Source organism: Geospiza fortis, unplaced genomic scaffold (genome assembly GCF_000277835.1).
Source record: "Geospiza fortis unplaced genomic scaffold, GeoFor_1.0 scaffold54, whole genome shotgun sequence".
NCBI lineage: Eukaryota > Metazoa > Chordata > Aves > Passeriformes > Thraupidae > Geospiza > Geospiza fortis.
In genome coordinates, this window is record NW_005054301.1 from 16,166,628 (window position 1) to 16,186,045 (window position 19,418).

Below are 19,418 nucleotides of genomic sequence, written 5' to 3' on the forward strand. Positions count from 1 at the left end.
GCACTTTTTTGAGTAATAGTGAGGATGTAGTGTGCTGAGAAGAAAAGATAATTCTGAATCGAGGTTTACAAAGTAATGTTATAATTTTGGTTTTCCCCACTTGCAAAGAATAGTCAGAGTACCCTCATGAGGGGCAGATGCAGAAAAAATTAGCATTCAGTTCATGCATAGACCCAAATGTATGATGCACAGCAATGCTCATCTTTCTTGCAAAAGCATGATAATTGCATGTAGACTTTCCACTTCACCTAACATGGGTATTTCCCCTCTTCGTCTCCTTGCTGCACTTCCTGATGGTTCTGATCAGCTTCTCTGTGTTCTGGTTGATCACACACCGTTGTCTCAAGCCTGTCTGACTTTACACAAGTACAGCTCAGTGGCAAAAATAACTAAGCAGTGGTTAAAACTGACATTATTTCTGCAACTCATTTCAGTGGACAAGGGAAAGACGTTGAAGGTAGATTTAAACAGAATGTCAGGGAGTAGCAAGTAATTTCAGTGCAATGCCTTAACACTGATTTATAAGTTTACTTCATAATTTTGTCAATAGGAGTCTGGTAAAGCATGGCCCATTAAATAATTTTAGAATTGTGGCTTTTATTGGTGTTCCACCCATTGCCAAAGTATCTCTGAAGTACATGTCTCAAATACTGCTCCCTACCTCTGGCAGAAAGATTTGAAATTTGGTAACTAGATTTGGAAGATAAAGGCATAATTTTTCACATTTATAATTTCCTTCTTGGCACAAAGTTGTTGTGCCTTGTCTTATTAAATTGTCTTGATCACAGTGCTCATGCTTCTCCTTGCCCTTTAGAATTGCTATGGATGAGCTTCCTCTAGAAAAAAAAACACAGCTGACTCTGATGTGGGAATAACAACAAAATATGTTTTCAGTAAAACATATTTTTGTCCTGTGGGTAAAATATTTGAAGATACTTAGGAAAAACACATGGAATAGTTGAAATGTTTCTGAATTTCCCAGCACACATGAAAGATTCTCAGTGCTGTGTACGAGCCATAGTTCCAGAATATTCTAGAATCAGGGCTACTCAAGAGATGGCATAATGATTTTTCTAGCAGTTACAGGTTTTTCATGAATCTATCGTGTTATGCCTAAACTACCACCACTGCTTTTCACCTTTTAGCTTAAGAATGAGTTAAAATATATTGGTGCTCTGTGTTTTATTCCTTTGTTGCTCTCATTCCTTTTTTTTAATTAAGGATCTGAAGTAGCAAAATGTGTCAGCATCATGCTTGTTGAAAATGGACATGTTTGTTTTGCCACAGGACAAGAATAGGACAGACATCAACAGTGCAGGCTCCTTTGGAAATTCAAGTTTTATCAAGGGATGTAGGGCTGATAAACTCCTTTCCTTCTCTTCTTTCCCTTCTTTCTTGATTAACATTGATATGGCATTTACTTCCTGTGTTGTGTAATGGAAAAACACAGTGCATCTCCATACCACAGGCTTTTCTCCTTATATCTGTACTGTTTGTAAAATGGCTGCTTCTGGATTTCCATTTTTCATCCCTTTTAACCCCTACTATCTATCTGTGAGTAAATGTGAAATTTCAGACTCATTCAACATCTGATTTCCATGTTTATCGTCCTATCAAAAGACACAGATGTGGCCAGTGTGTTTTGGTGGGTTTTTTTAACATCACGGTGTCGACCTGTCCCGAGAAAGTTTCCCCTTAATGTATTTGGATGTTAGCTCTTGAACAGCCTGAAAGCAGCAATAAACTTCTGATAATCTTTTGTACTTTCAGAATCCTAAATTAATTTGTCTTCTAGAGTTAGTAAGATAGTAATAATACTTACTACTCTTTTACAGTTGTAGAATTTACAGGAAAGAGTAGTTAGGTGAGTAGCCCAAATGCACAGAGTATATGTTGCAGAGTCAAGGATAAGAGGCCAGATGTGTGACTGGGTTCTTACCTCATTGTTCCATGTCACTCATCACCAACTAAAGCTGAATTTGAACCAGTGACCTAGATGTGAAAGGACCCATAACACATTATTAGTCCTGTAAGCAACTCAGACTGCTTGGTTTGTATATGTCTAATATGTTGTTTAATCCTATCTGAAATCAGAGTCCCTTCACTATAAATGGTTTGCTAAAAGGTTAATCTTTCTTAGATGAAAATTTCAAACTAAATGTGCTATTAGAAAGAAGTGGAATGTTATAGTGTCCTCTTTTTTTGCTTCTGATCATGCTTGGGAATTGCTTGGGTTATGTGTTAGATTAGGCCAGAAACCAAGGAAGCTGTTCATCTGATGTGTGACAGAAAGTTAGTCTGATGAACAAGCTGAAAGGACATTGTCAAGCTGTTTCAGGCTCAGAGTTTGTCATCTGTAAAGCTGTAATCTAGTGCATGAAAACTACGTGTGTGTGTCCTAAAAATACGTTAGATTTTTATGAGAACGTTAATGGATTTATAAAAGCAGTGCTGGCTGTAAAATCCTACTACTTATGTAGCAATGTAAGAGTTCATGAACTGTTCGTTGGTATTTCTTGTAGAAAGTTATTATGTCCAGCTAAATTCCCAGACCTGTGCATACTTCTGCTTCCAGATAGACAAAAAAAAAAAAGCACAGTTTGCCACAAATGAAGTTATAAATACAATACTAAAGTTTTGCTACTTATAGTCTGAGTTCTTGCATTCATTTGGCCTTTACATAGTTGTCAGATTATCAACTGAAAGAGTTAGGACCAATAATATTTTTCTCTAGCTCTTAAATCCTCAGACATCTGAGGATGTCTCTTCTGTCACTTCTTCCCTAGGAACCAAACTCAGTTTTTACTTCACCATTTTTACATAGCCATCTCCCAAACTCTGTCACCAGTGGGGATAGTCTGGAGGATGATGTTTCACTTCCATTCTTGCTTTGTGGAATAGCCTCTGTTTAGTTCTTCCAGTCAAACAAAACTTGGAGAAGCCTAAAGTTATTTTACATGGCTGGGGTGGTCAGACAAGCCCAGGAGTAGCCTAAGAACTAATGCTTTATCATTTAAATATAAAAAATAGCTCTTACCTGATTAAAATAATATCTTATTTAAAAAAAAACGTTCAAACTGCATTAGGCTTCATGAGTGGTAGAAATATTTTGTATGACTGGTAATGGGTTTTTGAAAACAAGTTATCTGTGTCTGTGCTATTTTTGCTATTTTTGTCAAGTTCACATGACTAAATTTTACCTAATATAAAAAGTCTTTAGAAACTAACTCTAAGTCTGTATATTTTAGCACTAGGTGGACAGGGGAATTTGTGTTTCATTTGTGTGCTGCAAAGAGATAGAACAAGATGACCTACTTGAGGCTCCTTCTAATCCACCAGTGCCTATGCTATTAATGTATTTGCCAGCTGCAAGCTCTAACTTCCTCTAGCAGACATCAAAGCCAAACTCCATCTTTCGTGGAAAAAATTCAGGGGTGTGTTGGTATGAGCAAGAACAGTATCCTCCTCCCGCCCTGCACAAAGTGTCGAGCAAAAAAAAGGAATGCTGTCTTGGGCTTCTTTAGTCTCAGCTAGTACTTTCAAATATTTGTTTGAAAAAGTCAGAATTATTTTGCGTTTAAAATTGTCTCTAAACTTGCACTAGATCTGGGGAAGCCAGTGTTCAGTCTTCTGCCATTTGTGTTCATCAAGTGGTTTGTCAAAGCATTGTATATTTTTAGTGCACAGTGTGAGCAATGAGTTTAGTCTGACCTTTTCATCTTTGTTGCTCTGATCTTGAATTCTTTTAAGCTGTTGAACAGAAGTAGGCTTTTGTGTTGTAGAAACTGGAGAACACTAAACTACCATAATATCTCCCACCCACAGGATTTTCCTACTTTCATTTAGAAGTGGAAGGTTTGAAGCTGGAATCTTCAGCTTCTCTTCCTTGCTTTGCCCTTGATCTCTTGACACATTGTGGTTAAATTGTTTTATTCTTCCAGCCTCAGTTTACCTTTTTTTTTAATTTGGGGCTTTCTTTTTCTTCTGCAACTTTTTTTCCTTAATATTTCAAGTATTATTATTTTCCTTAATAAATCAATATTTCTATGGGGAAAATAATGAATTGTCCTTCTCTTCACCTCAGTAAGATCAGTTCTGTAGTTTATTACTTCTCTCCCTTCAAATCTCCTTTTTTCAGTCCTGGTCCCAAATGGAGTGAAAAAACTGAAGAATTATCAAGTGAACTGAGGAGCCCCCAGAGATCAGAGGCTGTTGGTTGGTTTAGATTTGGTTATTTGTTGATTTATGTATATACTTAATGCTTAGGGTTGGACCCACAGATGACTTAATTAAAATTAAAAAGTATATTCATACCTGTTTTGCAGGAACTGTGAGTTTATGAATCAAGTTGCTGTTAAATAAGTTTCTAAAATACTTCCTCCGTGTAGTTTTAAAGCTAATGCAGGATACTTCATGTCCTTGTGAAGTTCTCCAGAATGATAGGAATTTAAATGCATTGGAAAATATTTTAAGAGTTGGGCATGTTTTAGGCCTTTAGTATTTTAGCTGAATGCTCTGTAAATTAGGCCATGTCTATGCATACTGAGGAGTAAATTTCCCAACTGAGACTAGTGTGTGGGTGTGAAACCTAAAAAAATTAAAGCACATTCCTTTAAAGAGGGGACCATATCAGTGTGTATAAATACCTGAAGGGAGAGTAGCAAGAGGATGCAGTCAGGCCCTTCTTGGTGGTGTCAGGCAGTACAAGAGACAATGGGCAAAACCTGATTCACAGAAAATTGCATGTGAGCATGAGGAAGAACTTCTTTACTGTGTGAGTGAGCATGCACTGGAACAAACTGCCCAGAGATATTATGGAGTCTCCCTCACTGGAAATATTTAAGAAGCATCTGGATGCAATCCTGTGCAATGTGCTCTAGCATGACCCTGCTTGAGCAAGGAGGTTGGACCAAATGACCCACTGTGGTTCCTTCCAGCCTTACCCATTCTGTGATTTTTGTGATTTTCTAATGCAGTTCTCTTCTTGGTTTATGGAGATAAGGAAGTGCTACAGTTGTAGCTTTTGCTATGTGATTTTGCTACAGTCTTGATGATACATGGAAGCATAGTAGAGATTTGCATCTGTGTGATTTGCATCTGTGTTTGCTTTGATATTAATTACTATTCTCACCTGAAGGTTTGATTGTCATTTAGGGCCAACATCAGGAACCCTTCCATGATGGGACAAGAGAGCTCAGTGAGCCACAGGATTTTGCCTCCAGGCCCGAGCCTTGGGCATCTCTGACTTCAGTGTCAGAGTTGATAGAGTTGCTTAAGTCACTGGTTGAAGTGCATGTGAGCTCAATAATGAAACAGCTGGCGTTGTTTCTTTTTAATTATTTATTTTGGTGCTGGACTTCATGTCTCAGCTGCATTTTAAGAATCTGCTCCAGCAGAGACCCTGTAATCCTCTTCACCAGCTAACAATTCTGTGGTAAGCTTTTTATTCCTTCAATCTGTTCTGTCTTTGAGTCACTATTTCAGTTTTCATTAAAAACATTGTTAGCTATACGTACTCTCAAAGGTGAGGAGCTCATGTTCCTTAACCTGCTGGAGGCCAACATAGTACATCCACTTCAGGATAGGTAAACAGGGGGCACCAAAAAGAGGAGCAATCTTGATAAAACTCATTAATACATGTTGTAGGGAAAAACAAGCCTTCTCAAAATAGGATTTCATTCTTGTGCTTGCTCTGTATTCACATTTCTTATTAGTGTGTGCTCTTAACAATAATGGAGTCTGCACTCCTGTGCTTCAGTGGAAGGAAAAAAGCCCTTCTGGTTGTAGAGAGCAGCACAAGGAAGTGCACCATCCTTACAGGGCCTGGAAGGAATGATATTAACCATTAGGGGGAAATGATACCCTGCTTGTTTCTGCAGGAGGCAGGGTTGTGGTGGTGTGGAGCAGTTAGATTTCACGATAACGGTTGCCATGTTCGCCTGTCCTAATTTTGATGCTATATTTCACCAAGTGGGAAGTAGTGGCATAATAACATCCAGCCAATTTTAACGGCTTTTTAATCAAAAGATAAATCTCTCAGTAAAACAGTGTCACAGAGACTGTATGTGTCTGTGGAAGTCCCAGCTTGAATGACATATGCATAATCGCTTGATCTAGACTACAGAAAGGTTGAAAACTGTCAGCAGGAGCATTCAAAGACCTCTATATATCAGTTTAAGAGAATCTCCATTCCTCACATCCTAATTGCCATGATGAGAGCATACAAAGTTTTACTGCTTTGTTGTGGTTTCTTTCTGAAGACGTGATGTGACTTAGAATCATTAATCAACAATTTGTAATCCAAAAACCCTTCAGGTACTTTTGCTGGGAATCATTCATCTATATAATGAGAAGCACAATAACAGAAGTGATTACAGTCATAGTTGAGTGGTTAGAAGTTGCTGCCTCTCAGCTGCTATGTATCTTACCTCCACTGAGAAAAAGTGCAACTGAGTATGTGCTACACCTTCCAGTGCAAAGCAGGATGGGTTTCCATGAACCCTGCTGCACACCTCAGCCTACTCCTCTGTTCCTGTAACTGCATTAAGCTTGAGATCATGCATGGGTCAGTCACTGAATTTCAATTGATGGCATGTAGATGTAAAGTACTGTAAAAATTTACAATTGATCATTTCCTTATGCCCTAAAAATGTTTAAAAGTAAGATTAATTCATATGTCAATGTAGGTGAATACAGAACATTTTACTGTGGTCCTGTAAATCAGTGGTTTAAGTCAGAAACATGGGACCTGGCTTGGTTCGAATTCCTTCTGCGGCCCTACACATTGCACCTCAGTGTTGGTGGACCTTATCCTTCAAATTACATTGTAAAAAATTAATTCAAGGATAAGAAAAAGCCAAACACCACTTGCCCCTGTGCACAATGACCAATTAAATTCTGTTTTAACTCACAGTGGGTTATCCTTAAATCTCTACAGAAGCTGAGGACAAAATATTCAGCAGTCTGTAGCATTCAGTCCCATTTATTCTGGAGTTTTATAGAACCATCATTGGATCTTCTGATGGAACTGGAAGGGACTAGAAGGATTTTGATACACAGGAAAACATCACTATGGGGATTACATTTGGCTTGTGGCATTACATGAAACACATGGCTCACCTGCAGAACATGAAGCAGTTAAGAGTGACCTGAGATGCAAATGCTACACCAAAAGAGAAGGTGAGGGTGAGGGGACAGAGGATAATTTTAGAGTCTCATGCCTATATTCTAGTTGCAGTTCCAGCTGGGTTTCCTCTGGGTTTACTGCAGGATGTTTGAAAAAAGTGGCTCCTTGTTAATCTCAGGCAGTTTCTATGATTGATGATTCTCCTTAATCGTAAAAAGAGAACATTGGTGTTTCTGCTTAATTTGTGTCTATTTCCTGCTTTATTATTGCAATAATAATTTATTGTCTTAAATGATAGAAGTTTATACCCTGTTAGACTTTTTTGGAGGTTGAAGCTGGGTGCTCTGTCGTGTGCTCTGTCAACTTCTTCCCAGTGACAGTCTGCTCCTAAAATATTACATTGAAACCCAAACAACACAACAATAGAAGAGAGTATACGGTTGGTGCATTATTTCTTAATTTAATTAAAATAGAGAGCATGAGCCGATTTTGCATGCTTCACGTGCACAAGATTCATCTAGTCTGGACTCTACTAGTCTTCTTATAGTATCAGTTACACTAAAAAATAAAAAAAGAAGTATTCAGAGGAGAGCAACCCAAGTGGTCACAGTGCAGTACAGGAAGATGGGTGAAGAAATGGTAGAAAGAGAAAATGCCCAGAGCTTAACTAAAGGAAAGCGATGTTGTTACTAATTTCTGCTCTCCTAAAATGTCCTGCTGTTGTTTCAGTCCCTCAGGCATCCTACAGAATATTCCTGCATGAGCTGATGCCTAACTAGCACCAGGAAGGGTAGAAAAGACAATGGCTCAAGTATGAATAGCTGCACTGTTAACGATGGAAAATTTGTCACAAAGAAAGCAAACCAGATGTTACTACTGAATATGCAGCCATGATTCTTAGGGAGTAATTTGAGCAGTCTGATACCTGGCAGGGGAGTCCTTGTTTCTGGCTGGCACATGGATATGTAAGGCAGTAGTTTGGGCATGTTTCAGCTGAATATCCGGAAGTTGTTTTTCAGTGCAAAATCTGTTAGACCAGCTGTTCCCAAATGGTTTGGGTTTGTGCCTCTGTTTTTGGTGGTGAACTCACCCCAGCCAAGCTTGCGACCCCAAAGACTAACACAAACAATCACATCTCTGTCAGGCTTGCGACCCCACTCTGTGCGGCTGTGACCCTGCTGGAGGTTACAACCCCTGCGTTGGGAATTGCTGGGCAGACTGTCAGATTGCCCTGCTGGGTGAGCACTGATATGCCCCATCCAGGCCAGGATCATCAGAACAAATGCCTTCAGATCTCACAGTAATTTGTAGGCCCCTGCCACCAGTCTGAGAGTGCAGCTTATTAGAGCTGACATGTCACTTTGGTACATCAGGAACATCTTGGGGATCAAAAGGTCATAGTCCTCCCACGCTGCCGCAGTCTTTCTCCATGAACTGGCCTCTCCCTCTTGCTTCCCCGGCAGTTGGCTGGCAGCGAGCCCTGGCGCCCTCATGGCGCGGCCACGGCTGCTGGATGGGTACCAGCTGCCACTTCTGCCACAAGCCACCCTTTCCAAAACCGTTCTCCCCGAGTACTCCTTGCCTTAACGAAAGGATTGATGTCTGTCTCTCTCTGCTGAAATATTTAGACATTTTGTTAAAAGTAATTAAAAGCTATATAGGGCAGTGTTAGTGGAGATAGGCTAAGCCTTCCCCTTTTATTTTGTAAAACTTATTCTGTTATTCATATACCTGTGTATATGAGCACAATCTTATGGATGTAGGATGCTGATGGAGAAATAAACAGAAGGTAGCCTTGTGTGATGGCTGGTGTAGCTTGCAAGGCAAAGGGCTTGATAAGCCGTGCAAACAGCCTTTTTAGCATAAAATGACATGTTACAGATGTCCTAATTAGACAACTGATTTTTAAGCCTTCTTCTGATGCAATTTTAAGTGGAGTTTATAAACAAAATCAAAAATAGATCTCAAATTTGATTTTTTTGAAAGCATTTATTACCATAATGGAAAATAGTAACATTTTAATAGCTAACTGATAGTCCAAGGCCAGTGACTTGTTAATTTACAGGCATGGAAGTTTGACAGTGGCATTGTTCTGTAAATCCAACAGGGGAGGAGCCTGCAACAGGTGATTTATTTTTACTTAGTTTTGTCAACAGATCCTGAAAATTGCCAATGATGGCAAGAAGGAAAGAGGAAGTTATGGTGCAGAAAAGTATTAAAATTGCCTATCATTTGGATTAGAACCTGCATTGCATAAAATTAGCCCAGAATTCAGTCTGCACGAGTCTAGTTTCAGAGCTCTATGTGAAGTGATTTGTTTAAGGGTGTTGCTGGACTGATTTTCTGTCAGGTGGGTGCAGACAGAAAATGACACTGAAAATGAGAACAGCAAAGTCAAGTTGTGGACTGTGTAAGCCACTCAAGGAAATGGTCAGAAAATCTGTTGTTGCTGATCACTGTACATGTACTGTAAAAAAAATTGTTTGAAACTTTACCTCTGTAACCTGATCGTCCCGTAAACACAGAAAATGGAGCATAAAAGTCTCCTCCATCTGTCCAGGTTGGATTTGGTGCACAAAGGAGCATATCCAATTCATAATACCTCTTAGGTAATCAGATTAATATCTCCCGAACTGAGTTTACCCTTTTGATAGCAAGTCTTTCATATGCTATGTTTCACATATCACATTCTGTTGAAGCTCTGTGGCTTTTCAGTAATTTCCTTGAAATCTATATGTGGTATGTCTACCCTCTTTTGAGCTGTTCTTGGGACATGCATCAATTAGATGTGTTTCTGGCACTCTCTTAATGGCATAGTTTCCCTGGAGTCAAAAACTGCTCCAAAAACTGAGATCATTTGTTTAATTTGAAAGCAAAAGGGTATGGAACTACAATTTCAGGCTTCAACAGCTATGCTTCTGTAGCTTTGAAGGAATGGGGAAAAAATTTTGATGCCTTACATGCAAAATAAATAAATTCTAGAGTTGTTAAAATATCTGCTTCGATCCAATTTTTTCTTCCCTTGCTTATCTTTCAATTTTAGTTGTTTTTTTTTTAAATAGTAGATTTTTGGCTTGTCGAATTTCATTGTTTATTCATTTTGCTTAGCGAAACAGAAGGCTGGATTTTGTAATTTGGGTCTAAGGAAGAACTGTAAATTATGCAGGATGGTGCATAATTAAAATTTATTATAAGCAATCGGAATGCAGAATTCTATTTCAAGTGTTTGAAGCTTTTGGCTCTAAGATGTTCTGGGAATTTATAGTGTGTAGGAGCTCCTATATTTTTCTCAAGTAAACTGGAAGCATGAAAACTCCCACTTTCAACCAGCTCCTCTAGTAAGATTTATTTTGTACCTTAACTTTCTTCCAGCCTGCATCTGCAGTGGGCTTTTCACTGAGATTTCAAAACAAGTCCTTACTGATCTTTGCTCGTGGCATGTTTGTTCATTATATGGGGTGGTTTTGATGTGCATCAACTAGAGAACTTCTTATAAGAAGTTAAAGCAGAGATTTTGGTCCTAGCTAGCTCCATGCTGTCTGGTAGGGCTCAAAGCCATCCTGAAGGCAGAAGAATCTAAGCCAATTGCAGGTCATCGAATCATAACCAGAGTAGGGGCATTCTCACAGGGAACCAGAGCAGGCAAGTTTGGAACAGAACAATGATGCATTCACAGGGTAGTTAGAGGGGGATCCACAGCAACTCTTCTGGTTGTCTGACACTGCTGTGCCAAGTTACTCGCTAATGGGGATTTGCTTCTTAAGCAAAAATACAAAATGTTTTCTCTTGTGTGTTTTTGTGTGAGTCAGGCAATACAGACCACTTCCAAAGATCAGTAGAAGGGTTTAATAATAAGCTGTTAATGCCTGTAGCCTGACTTGTGGTTACTGAGCTCAGGTAATACTTGATCACAAGAAATAACAGTAGGCATTTCAGCAGGGTAACAGTTCAAATCTTAGCTGATGGGATTTGACAAGCTCATTTGTGCTGAAGCCTGAGTTGCCATGTCTTTCATTTACTGTTGTTTGTGCTATGAAATATGACATTTTGTCTCGCTTTGGCCTACAGTCACATCTCAGTGGCAGTAAACATTTGCCTCAAGTACCAAATTCCTGGATTCAGTCATCATCAGCATCTGCTGCTGAATGATTTTTCATAAATACCACCGAACTTACTTTTCCCTTGCTACTCCCTCTGTTTTAACTTCAAACTGATAATGTTGATGTTTTAAGACTTGAAACAAGGCCTGTCATGTTTGAGAATTATGCTACCCACTGAAAACTGCTACCCACTGAAGGTTGAGTGACTAAGAAGATGGGCCTGCAGGGTTTTTTTGAGCTTTAGAAGTCTGTAAATCTTTTCTTGTTAATGTTTGGTAGGAATGAAGTTTAGGACAAACTTTAGTGCCTTCAAGCTAATAGAGTGCCTGTCAGTGACCGAATCTGAATCTCAAGAGGAAAAGTTCACAGTGGGTTCAGCTAAAAATGCCAAAAACCTAATGGAACCTTTAGTTTGTTCTTTCAACTGTGCACCAGAATCGTACAAACAAGCAAAAGCTGGTGGGTGACATTATTTTCCTCCAGGTTAGTATGAGGTAACTCTGAACAGCATGGGATCAGCATGTCAAGTCCTTAATGGCTTTTGGCCAAGTCCTTGTCTTGGCTTACCATCCAAAACTGTCCAGTTCTGCTTTTCCTGAGGGTGCATCTGCTTCTTAGTCAGCGCTGTGATGGTCATGTGAGCTAGTGTGAAATGAGCTGTTGGAATCCAGAGGGTTCCAGCAGCAGATGAGTCACAGGGGCAGAGAGGTCAGCACAGCATAATCTTTCTAGCATTTACCACACACAGTGTAGATATAACCTGAGATGAACCTGCCTTCTGTTAAAATGAAGTGCCTGGATGAGAAGGTCCTATGGGTGAGAGGAGGTTATATCACCTTAGTGCCGTAATGACAGTGCAAAGGACTTGGAAAACTTTTTGAATGAGCTGTGGATTTTCCTTAGGGATACTTTGTTTTCCTCCCTTGTTCTAACAAGGTATTTGTGTCCTGTAGGCTGAATAGTAATTGAAGGCAAGTTCATTGGTATGTAATACGTGCTTTGACTTAATTATAGCTTGAGCCCAAGATTTGGAGATTTTTTTTAAGGTGGTAGAAGGTCACCTGCATTTTGGTATAGCACAATTTTGAGTCTAAAGCATTTTGAACAGATAAGTAATGATTGCAACTTTCTGTGTCTGTAAAACAGTGGATTTTCAGCAGATCTCAACATGATAAAGTACTTATTTTGATTGTGCTGAAAATTTTTGTGACAACTGTGATATGAATGAAAACAAAAATGTGTTTTATCAGAAGTAGCATGTTCTGTGGAAATGTGGTTTTGCTGGTAAAATAAAAATCTTGAACACAAAAAGGAGACAAGGTAGAGGTCCTTGATCATAACTACAGACATGTTACAGAAAAGAACATCGGGTTATTGTCTCAATGTTTCCTTTTTTTCTCTCTCTCACCATTCTTGCACCCTTCAAATTAAAAATATGTTGTTTTGTAATGTTTTACTTTTGCTAGACCACTAGAAGAATAAAACAAAAATAAAACTGTTTCCTGGTTGGCCCCACTTGTTAGTTCCATATGAAATTATGTGGTGTTTGTCTTGCATTTTCCACAGGTACCTGTGGTAGTGGTGTGCCATATTCTAATTGCTCTGATAACCAGTACCTTGCCAGTGGTTGCCTTGCATATAGTCATGAACAGTTCCTATACTCAATGGTGCCATTGAAAATGTTTGAGAAATTGCTGTCCAGTTCCAGCAGTTTAATTGCTAATATGTGTTATTACTTCAGAATTTAATAGCTGTTTCTGGTTATGATACAGTTGGTTTAAGCCTGCAAGCTTTTTAAAACTGCTTTTGTTGCTTCCTTTTTGCAGTGTGGTTTCCTCCTTTGCTACCTTCAAAACATTCTGGTCCAGGGTGTTGGGTGAGGTGACATGTCCTATTTACACTCAGTTGGAAAAGACTGCGTCATGGGCACTTGAAGCTCTCTGGGGTTTTCTTAGTTCAGATGCTCAGATGTGGCTCCCTGTCATCACCTGATTACTTACTTTGAGTGCTAAAATAATCTTGCTACCTTTGGTACCATTGTCTGAACCTCAACAGGAGGACATTTTAGATTTTAATGTTATCTCACTGTGCTGTCTGTTGTGGAGCGAGCATGGTGGTCATCAAAACATTACATGGCATGCACTCCCTCCTAGTTAACCTCAGAAGAAGACCTCTTATTTGTCTCATTGGCTGCCTCTGCTGCCTTCCCAGTCTCCTCTCCATCTCCAGGGACACAGTTCCATATTGATTCAATTATTGAGGCAGTCACACTCTTGTCGATGACACGCAGGTCTTTCAAACATCAAATCAAGACATCAAGACCTAGTGATAGCACGTCACATCAGTAAGAAAAGGTAGCAGAGTCTGAAGGGAAAATATTTTTTACCCTTTAGTCTCATAGAATCTTGTGATGCCTGGACTGATTGTGATCAGTATAAACTCTTCCAGCCAGGGCCTTTTGCCAGTTTCTGAGCTGTAATAGTGCTGTGTGCCTCGTTACTATCAGTTAAGAAACCAAGTGGTGAAAATTTTGTTCTTCCATTTTTGTCTTCATCTGGCTTGACCATGTAGAGGCAGCAGAGTTGATAGCAAGCATTCTTCCTCTTCCCCATTTCCAACAACATTAAAGCTGTCCTGTGCTTGGAGGTTCTGCAATCAGAATTGTGATAACGGAACAAATAGGTCAGGAAACAAAACTTAAATTTTTTATCTAAATCTCTCAATTCACAGCCCTAAAAGTGGCCCTGCCATCCTTTTCTGCAATTTCCCAGTTCCTTGAAGTGGGAAACATTAAAAGAGCCACGTAGTAGATGTGTTTAGTTGGAGGGCTTGCAATCAGCTTCATATCTGGTGGAACTACAAAGTTCAGCATACAAAATAGTGTCATTCATTGTTTATCCTCAAAGTTTTGGCAGATATGTGTCAAACACAGCTCAGCAGGATTTGAAAGCAGTGGGTGATTTGATGTATCTCAGGTTCTGGAGTCTATGCTGAGATGGCTTAAAGGGCATAAAGATTTTCTGTTTTGTTTTGGTTTTGGATTGATGTTTTATTTTATAAAATCAATGATTAAAGAATCAGACTCTTCACATTAGTCTTCTGGATAAATTGAAGTACTAAAAATGTTCTCCTGTACTTGTTTTCTTATTTTTGGAATAACTATACTTTCTTCCCTTACCCTTTTTTCCTTTCTGTGACAGTCACTTTGAGGTTCTTTTGTGTTCCCTTCTGCATTTTCTGGACTGCCTGTTTTTGTTCTTTCCCTTTACGCTCTGAACACTACAGACTGCACAGAGCAGTGTCATCAGTTGTTTTCAAAATCTGGATGGGTAAAGGCCTGAGTAAGCTGGTGTGAGGTAGCTGTCCCAGATACTGGAGGTGGGATGAGAGACCTGAGGTCCCTTCCAGCTGGAAATATTCTGGAAGCTTATGATGCTGCATTTTAGTCTGTTCTGTACTTTATTACTGTAATTTTCTATATATGCTCTTCTTTGTTTTGCTATGTTTGTTAGACCTGTTTATCAGTTTATACACAAGGTTACACATTTTGTTGAATCTCCAATATGTACTGGATCTATTAACTGGGACTCCTTCAAAGGACAGGGATCTTAATTCTCCTAATAGCTAATTCCCTAGTTATAAATCTACTTACTTTGATGCTGTTAAATGTGCTGATGGTTTGAAGATTATCTTTTCTGTCAACTCAGGTTAGTAAATACTTAATAAATTTTGAGATGGAATAGTGCTGCTTGAAGTCAGGAGTAGAAAAATATTTTCTCTTCTGAAGCCTTCTGAGTTTAGAATGTATTTAAGAGAACTTGAAGAAATTCTGGGGATTTTTTCCCCCAAATCTGAACTCTGCAGGTAGGATAATTCTTTTCCTCTTGAAATAAGCAATGAATTTTTTAATGGAAAAACTACTTTTGTTGGTTGTGGGAATCTCTAAAGTTAGAGGGTTTTAGGTTGGTGAAAAAACCATTTATGTCTGTATATACCTTGCCGGCGCAGTTGGTAAGCCCCAGGTAGCGATTAATAGCATACATACAGACCTAGGACATCCCTAATTTTGGCTTAATGAGAACTCTTGCCGCCAAATCTCTTGCAGTACCTCCCCTTGTAACTCACAGCCCACTTCCCTTTTCTCATATTAATCCCAGGATAACACTAAACTGCCAGTAAGTTACAGCCCTCAAATGTTGACATTCCTTGAAAAAGTAACTGGGCGTAACATCAGTTCTGAACTTACTGTGACTAACCAGATGTAACCAAGGTGTGTTTGAAGAGACTCTTTTAAATCACACCTCATGGTCAACATTAACGTTTTCCTAGTACCTAATATAGGCTAGATGAAAAGAGTTTTGGTGCTTTCAGGGTATTGACAGAAACAGCTGTGCCTTCTACTTACATCTGTAGTTAGAAAAATATTTGCTAAAACCAGACTGTACTTTTTAATAGATTTTAGTATTACTGTAAGGCACTAAGCTGAGCTCTCTGCAAACCGTGGTCTCTTTCTTCTGGTCCTGGGACTGTTGAACCCAAGCAGTGGTGACAAAAGGTGTTCTACTGGCTTATCAGTGTATTTCAGCTTTCTTCTGGAGACTCCACATCCCATCACTCAGCATGGAAGCTCAGGCTCTCATTCAGTCCTTTGCTGGATGTCTGAAGTTGTTGTGAAGGTCATTGACAATGTAGATCCTGCAGTATGCAGTGAAACTGGTAAGCTGGCAAATTAATTTACACCAGACAGTAAACAACTGATGGTTATGATATTCAGCTACTACCGGCTATTGTATTGGATGCAAACCAGGGACCTAAAGGTGAAACCTTTCTTCTACAACCCATCAGTTTCTTGACTTAGGCCAAGCTAATGACCCAACAGTAAGACCTGTATTTCACTCCATGAAGACCTGTACTTCACTCAGCCAAAGATTGAGTCAGAAATTCTAAGTAACTACAGTCTAAAGTCAAGAGACCGCAGTTTTTTGAACTTTAAGCACTTGGGCACAAAAAGCTTGGAGAAGTTGCAGCCATAAGCTGGCAGATAGACCTGATTTTCTGAACATCTCTTACTAACAGTTTCCACCAGCAGGTTCTCTGTGGTTCTAGGCTTAAGGCCCTGTGTGTGTGTGTGTATATATGTGTTTGTGTGTGTGTGTGCATGGATGTGTTTAAAGCAAGCAGTCTTGATATTTATATTAGTTTGAGTTATTTCCTTGTTAGTGAAGAAGGAATGTGTATGTAAGCAAAAGCTTTTGCTCCCTGTCCAGACTTTTCTCCCAGAAGGCTTACTGATAGGGTAATCCAGTATCTGTGAAGTCAGTCAGTGATGGTGCTGCGGAACCTACTTCTGGCCACTGGATAAATCTTGGAGGAGACAGGTCACTGATAAGGAAGCAAGCATCATTCTGTTTGCACTTTCATGCTTGTGCAACAAATGTTGCAAAATGAAACAAATAAAAGATAATGTAACATAGATCTTAAAGTTTGGCCTTTGGCCCTTGGGCTTTACAGATAAATATCTGATGCACCCTAGGGGAACAGGGTAGGTCCATGTGTTACAGTCCTCTTGACTGTTTTCATTTCAAGATACAATCTGTTGCCCTAAAATGAAAGTTTCAATCTGTACTGAAGACAACTGTAAATGCATATGACTGAAACGGATTAATAAAATGAGTGTCCATGCTCCCCAAAATGTCCAAATTATTTGAAGTAATAGTGCATACAAGAATGCTAGAATGAAGGGACACTTTCCTTCTAAATACCAGCAATAACTAGTAACTATTTTGAAGATTAATTTTCAATTGTGAATTTAATTCTGTGCAATGGTGCCAGATGCATTCCATCAATGTGATGGTTTCCCAGGAGATTTTCCAAGGTGGACAACGGGACAGAAAGCTTTCCCCTTTTTGACTCACAGCATACTTGCACACAACTTTTATAGGTCATGTTCATGATTTAATGGGTTATTCAGTTTCTCTCCTTGTCTGGTTTTTAGATCCTTTTTCAAGATTAACCATCATTCTGTGTAGTTCTACTGTAGCCAAGTAAAGGCAATGTGAATCAAGGGGAAAATGCAAGTTTGTGCATACAGCATAAGAAACAGCCTTAAACCATGATCCCAGAGATTATCCCAGGGTGGGAAAGTAGTTGGAACTTCCTCAGCAGAAACTGTCTTTTTAATCAGCTCTGGTCAAGAGCCCCTTGATGGGATCCTGATATGCTTTAACAGGATTTCCAAATAGAGAGGAGGAATGCTGTTTGTTTCTGTACCCAGGAGTGGTAGAATTCTGCTGGAATTTGTGTTCAGTTTTGATTCTCAGAATTTAGGCAGGGTATGGAGATACTGTGGGAGACCACAAAAACCAGTCCAGGTTGTAGAGGTCTTTTCCATAAAAGGCTTTAGCAGTCTGGTGACAATGTGAGACTACAGTGGTAGTTACGCTTGGAATTGTTATTTGGCAGTTCATTCTTCTTGCCTGGGCTGGCAAATGTGTATGAGTGTGCAATGACTGGAACAAGTGGTAAAACTTCAGCCTTAGAAAGATACAGCTTCCTTAACAGTGTGGGTGACAACTTTGGAACAGCTCACCTGTGAAGCTTGAAGCTGATATGCAAGTTATTGATAGATTTAAGACCACATGGAACAGCTGTATAGAAAGAGTCCTCAACCTAGCTTCTTGAGGTTTAGACTAGGGTGGATGCTCACAGGAAACTCTGCTGACTATATGTGCAGCCATGAAAGGGGAAGGGAAAATGAGACTGGAAAATGAAAGCCCAGTTTATTTTCTATGTTTTATAGATGAAGGCATAACATTATTTTGCAGTGTAATCATTCAGTTTGTGAACAGTTTTGTCAGAACCTAGCAAAGAAATGCATCTGTGGAAGAAATGAAGATCTGAAATCATCCTAAGGCATGTAGTAAAGTGCATACTTATAACTCTGCACTTCACTAACAATATTTATATGTTTTTCTAGAAGTTTTTATAGAATATTTTCATGGAAAACTTTTCTTTCAATTTTCTAGGCATTATGCCTAAGAAGTAACTTATTCCTTCTCACTGATGGCATGTGTGTACACTGTCAGTTTCTGCATGCGAGCTTGGTGAGGTGCACAAACCATGTGTTCTTTTGAAACATGCCCTCATGGAATATCTGGGTTTCTGAGAAAGGATGGATGGGTGAAAATTACAGTTTCTGAATATATAAAGAACTTTTGTAGAAATAATTGTTGTGGAAGAGCTTACCTTCCTTTTTTACTGACTCTCCAGGCAGAAGTTTTCATAGCCTCTTGATGGATGCAGCTTTTCCTGGCCACATGCACTCCTTTGCATTTGTAGTGGAGATCAAAAGCATAGAAAAGTTCCTTTGAGCTGTGGCCAGTAATATTTAGAAAACAAACAATGATTCACTGAGATTCTGGATGGCTCAGGAAGCTCTGTATGTTTGCCAGTGTGCTGGATGCAGAGGGCTTAGATGAAAACCACAGGTCAGATCTGCAAGATGTGTGGTAAGGTTTGCAAGATGTGTGGATGTGTGCTCTGTTTTAAGGGGAATATTAAAGTGGTTGATTGCTGTCACTGTCATTATAAAAGCTGTTAATTTGTGATCTATAGACATTAAAAGTATGTCCAAAATAATACCTGCCTCTATCCAATTGGGATTTCTAAATTGTACTGAGGCCATCAATGACTTCCACAGCTATAAGTGAGTTTACCTTTGCTGTCTGGTTCTGTGTAGTTTTCTCTATAGGCAGATGTAGATTATTGCTGTGAAAAGTGATAATCCGGTGCAGAAACAGGTCCCAATGAGATTAGCCACTTATATAAAGTGGGATTTCATTCTTTTCTATCACATTACATATTACAGGACTATGTTAAAGTATGTCAGGAGATATTTTGTGATTAGTGAGCATGGCCCAGCATCCCTCATCAGTCTCAAGAGCCTGATCAGTTACAGGAGCAGGAGGACAAAGAAAGAAAAGTCTGAGTTTCCCTACAGATGACTCAAGATTTTTTTCTTTGCAGAAATTATTGTCAGTGTAAATATCTTTACAATATAAGCAGTGATGATGAAAACAGCTGTTGTAGCCATGGCTCTTGAAATATTTACCAGTGTGTGAGTCCCCAGTGCCCTAGTATGGTCAGCTGGCAGCCTAGGAACACCAGGACTGGGCTGGCAGCCTGGAAGTTGA

At 39.3% G+C, this 19,418-nt stretch overlaps 1 protein-coding gene across 2 annotated transcripts in view; it reads left to right on the forward strand.

The window, feature by feature from the left end:
- Positions 1–19,418, forward strand: part of RAD51B (RAD51 paralog B) — a 394,406-nt gene that overhangs the window by 187,209 nt on the left and 187,779 nt on the right. The window lies entirely within an intron of this gene.